Source organism: Myotis lucifugus, unplaced genomic scaffold (genome assembly GCF_000147115.1).
Source record: "Myotis lucifugus unplaced genomic scaffold, Myoluc2.0 scaffold_191, whole genome shotgun sequence".
Taxonomy (NCBI): Eukaryota; Metazoa; Chordata; class Mammalia; order Chiroptera; family Vespertilionidae; genus Myotis; species Myotis lucifugus.
Window position 1 is genome coordinate 1,034,746 of NW_005871239.1, and position 5,333 is coordinate 1,040,078.

Here is a 5,333-nt window from a genome sequence, read left to right on the forward strand (position 1 = left end):
AAAAGCTGGTTCTTTGGAAAGATCAATAAAATAAATAGGCTTTTAGCTAGGCTAAGGAAAAAGGGAGAAAACATATATTCTAATATCAGAAATGAAAGGGGGGACATTATTGTAGGTCCCATGGACATTAAAAGAATAATTAAGGAATATTATGAATAACTCTATGCCTATAAAATTAATAACCTAGATAAAAATAAACCAATTCCTTGAAAGACACAATCTGCTAAACTCACTCAAGAAGAAATAGACACTCTGAATAGGTCTGTATCTATTAAAGAAATTGAATTAATAATTAATAAACTTCCAAAAGAGACAGCACCAGGACCAGATTAGTTCACTGGTAATTTCTACCAAAGATTTAAAGAAGAGATCATAACAATTATCTACACTTTCTTCCAGAGGGAATACTTCCTAACTTACTCTATGAGGCCAGCATTACACTAATTCCAAATCAGACAAGCATTACAAGAAAACCATAGACCAATATCTCTTATGGACATAGATGCAGATATCCTCAGCAAATTATTAACATGTTGAATCCAACAATATAAAAAGAATTATACACTGTGATCAAGTGGGATTTATCCTAGGTGTGCAAGGCTGGTTCAACAATAAAAAATCAAGTAATATGGTCTATCACATCAACAGACTAAAAGAAAAAAATCTTATGATCATATGAATAGATGTAGAAGAAGTGACAAAGCTGACATTTCTGATGAAATGATTATCCATCTTGAGAACCTAAGTAAATAATCAGCATGAGTTTAGTGATAGCTATGGGCAAATTTTGTACACAGGAAAACCAATTAGGGTATTTAAAAATGAATATTCAATGTATTAAGGTAAGAAACTTTAAAATTTAGTTCTCTCTAAGCCTTTATACTCACCTTACAAATCTTGTTTTTCTAAGTATAGTTAAACAAGAACAATTACCTTTACTTTAAAAAAATATTTGAGTAACTTTTATAGGCTAAATTCTTTCAAAACATTCCCTTAAAATATACTGCACTTATAACTTTGATAAATTTAATTTTTTCAAGCTTTAAAAATACCTATCCTAATAAACAAAATCTTTCCAAGGACTTACATAATTCTTATAAACCTAATAAATTAAACTTACAAGTAGAGCATAGCTCACATTATTTAACATTCCAATACTCTTCACAGATATGGCCAAATTCTCTTATGTATTTCAAAATAAAGTCCTAATTTTAAAGTCAATTATTCAGATACAAATTTCAAATTGAAATCACAAGGCTAATCTGTCAGATAACTGAGTGCCAATTCAAAATTTAATTTTACCCATGTTATCCTGAATTTAAAACAAAAGTATCAATAATTTGAGTTTGATTTCCTTTAGAATACATTAAATTGTAAACTTCCATGAGATTGGAAACATACTACTTGCAAGGGGACAGTTTTACCACTGCTTACACCTGGGTTTTATTATCTTAAGTGAGCAAAGTTAAGAGACCGGAAGCTGGGACCTGTATATCCAGTGTGATTCTACCCTCATCACCAATAGATACCATGAGCTCCTTTCATTGTTGCTATTGACTCCAAATACAAACCCTTCAAATAGGATTCATTTCTCTCTTTGGTTCAAGTTACACATTATCTATTTCTTCCATCTGATTTAAGTCTACAACTTCCTACTGAGGTTGCTGATAACTTCATCTAATCTCTTTACTGCCTTATTGAGTTATGCATTCTTTATGTATTCTTTCTCTCCTGTTGGATATAAAGTCATATTGATATTTTAAGGACATTTGAATATATCTCACTTCTTTGGCTCTGAGGTCAAAATATCAAATATCATACCAATGAGAGTCTCCAGAAGGGAATAAAGAGAATCAACTAAAGGAATCTATATACAGGCAGTCCTCAGGTTACATCAGACTTGATGTACCTCGTTTCGTGGTTATATCACCATCTCCCATTTATTTATAAAAAAAATGTTCCGTCATTTCGACATATGTACATATGTGCTTTATGTTTTTTATTATTTATTTACCACAAGTAAAGGTCAGGAATTGTTATCTTCCTTTTAAATTCCTTTTACCGCCCTTTCCTGTGCCCTTTTAAGGCTGACTCAGTGCCTTAAGAGGCTAACACAGAAGGGTAAAGCAAGTCTCCATAAAACCCAAAGAAGAGATGGTAAAACTCCTCTTTGGATCCTGTCTGGAGTCACAGCTGAAAAAAAATAAATAAATAAATTCCTTTTACTGTTTCAGTTCATTACTGCTGTGTATGTGCTCCATGTGAGTGACGTAGATGCTTATGTAGGTGGGTTCTGACTTACGACGAAAATCCCGTTGTGTTGCGCTGTAGGAATGGATCTCCGATGTAACCTGAGGACCTACTGTATAAAAAAGCCTAAGCGACTGTTTAACTGTTCGACCGTTTGACCTATAGCTATGATGCGCACTGACCACCAGTGGGCAGATGCTCAACACACAGTCATGGAAACATGGAACAGGCTGATGAATCTCAGAGGGAAGGTGGGAGGGGGAGGGAGGGGATCAGGCTGAAACTGGCAGTCCGACATCTCCCGAAGGGTCCTAGATTGAAAGAGGCTGCAGGCCAGGCCAAGGGACCCCACCAGTGCACCAATCTATGCACTGTGCCTCTAGTGTTTAATAAAAATGGCTGATACAAGATATTTGTAGAATCTCTGCACCAGTGATTAGGAAATGTAATAGCAAAAGAAAAAAACTATAAAACACCAGAAAAAGCTTTCACAAAAAGTGTAAAAGAATACTTTGAAACTCTTTTCAAGGACATAAAAAAGTCCTCATTAAATGAATATGGAAGTTGTATTTCTGAATGGGAAGGTTCTGCACTCTAAAGCTATCACATCAGTCCCAAATTAATAAATTCAAGGAAATATAAATTTTTATGAAATTTGAAAAATGATTCTCAAATACACCAGATTTAAAGAACTGAATGTTAGAATAATGAAATGGAACTTAGCCTATTCGATATCAAAGTATTCTATAAAGCTGTAGTAATTAAAGCAATATACTATTAGCTCCTGTGTACAGAGAACAGTTGAACAGAATAGAAAATCTCTAAAAAGACAAATAAATGAATTGGAATTCAGCTTATAATAAAAATTCTATTTCTAACCAAGGGAGAAAGTGTGAGCTCTCAATAAATAATGTTGGAACAATTTGGAAAAGTAAATATAGATATCTACTTCACTCTACAATATTTCCAAATGAATTAGAAACTTTAACCTGAAAAAACAAAATTACAACCGTATTAGGAGGAAAGATGAGGAAATGTTTCATTGGGGTATGATCTTCCTAAGCAACACATAAGACCTAGAATCCATAAAGAAAAAGTATCCATTTTCCCATAAAAATATAAAATTCTCCTCAAAGACACCATTTAAAAAGTTAAAAATAAAACACAAATGATAGACTGAGATAAAAATATTTGTCAAACATGTAATTAACAATTAGTCTCCACAAATAAAAACATCCTACCCACAAATACAAAAAAAGGACAAACAACCCAATTGAAAAATGGGGACAGAAAATGAATAGGCCATTAACAGCAGAAAAGTATAAGTGATCCACAAACATAAAAAGATGGTCACCCTTGCTCCTCATGGGGGGATTGCAAATAAAACAACACTGAGATGTCATTTTTTTACTCAGCAGATTAGAAAAAATTTATAACTTAATAAAAACCAGCATTAGCAAGTGTGTGGAGGGGGAAGAAAGTACCATCAGACAGTCTTAGTAGAAACGTAACTTAATAATGTCTTTCTGGCAGTATCTGTCTACATGAAAATGTGTCTGACCCAGCAATACCGTTTCTAAGATTCTATGTTGAAGAAATATTTGCACCTGCAAGTGCAAGTTAAATAAAATTCCTCTGTCTCACGTTGTTGAACAAATTAAATACAATTTAAATGTCCGTCAGTAGAAATGTGGTTGGATAAATTATAATATAATTATCATGTGCACCCATTAAAAAGCAAAACACATTGTTTGCTAAAAATAAATATCAAATAACATGAATTGTGAGCCCATTAAAGAAGCAAACAACTCCCAAAATATATATGGTTCCATGTTCATACTTGTTTGCCAATGCACAGAGAAAGGACTAGTAAGTTAGAGACCAAATTGCTGACTTTGGATCATCTTTTGGGAGGTGAGTTGGGTTAGAATATCGGAGAAGAAGGCTATGATTTTAGTTACCTGTCTCCTTTAATTTGAAAGCTTTTCAGCTGTCATAGCTTTTGGCTAAATACTCAATAAAATAACTTCTTGTTTCTCTGAGATTTTCTTCTTGTTTTACCTCTGAGCTCCTTTAGCAGGAGCTATAGACAAGAGGGGTCTGAAAAGACATGCAGCATTAGGAATCCTCTCCGTTTTGGATAGGTTGGCTTTGGGATTATGGTGCTTTGGTTTCTGTTTGGTTTGATTTCACTGAAAGTTTCTTAATCTTTCAGAGTTTTTTTTTTTAGTAACTAGAGGCCCGATGCATGAAATTCATGCAAGGAGCTCGGCCCCCGCTGCCACGGCTTCATCTGGAAAATTGTCTGGAAGGACATCTGATCTAATTAGCATATATTATGCTTTTATTATTATAGATGTAGAGTGATGGTTAATTTTATATGTCAACTTGAATGGGACGTGGGGCACCTAGACATTTGGTCAAACATTAGTCTGGATGTGCCTGTGAAGGTGTTTCTAAATGAGATTAATGTTTGAATCAGTAGACTGAGTAGAGCCAGTCACTGTGCCAGATAATGACAGTGATGAACATAGATGAGCCCCCTTCCCTTGTGAGTTTATAGTCAGGGGGGTGGGGTGAGGGGAACAGAGAAAAACAAAACAGAACCAACATCAAGTGAGTAAATAACCAAATAAAAAACTAACAAACTGTAGACATGCAAGGAAGAAAATAAAAAAGTGATGAGAGAATAGTGGTGTGTGGAGTGGACTCTAAATAGGTGGTAAAAGAAGGACACAAAGGGGAGGTGACATTGAACCTGAGACTGTGAGGATGAGACAGAGCCAGTCACCGACAGTGTGAGGAGAAAATTCCAGACAGAAGAACATCGTCCCTGAGGCCTATTGGAGTTGGCCTATTCAGGGAACTGAGAGAAATCAGTGTCTGGGACACAGTAGGGGAGGGAGAGAATGCCACTAGGTGAGGTAAGAGAGAGGTAGATGTGAACCAAGTCATGTAGGGCCTTGGAAACCAGCATCAAATTTGGATTTTATTCTAGGTCCAAAGGGAAACCATTGAAAGTGGATGGAGAGCAACATGAGTTAAATTCCATTTTAAGACCTTGCTTTCTTGCATGGAAAATG

At 34.9% G+C, this 5,333-nt stretch overlaps 1 non-coding gene across 1 annotated transcript; it reads left to right on the forward strand.

Moving 5' to 3' along the window:
* Positions 1-2,073: 2,073 nt before the first annotated feature.
* Positions 2,074-2,195, forward strand: LOC111827613. Its single transcript, XR_002831242.1, has one exon. It is a non-coding gene; the product is annotated as a small nucleolar RNA SNORA26 (small nucleolar RNA).
* The last annotated feature ends 3,138 nt before the right edge of the window (positions 2,196-5,333 follow it).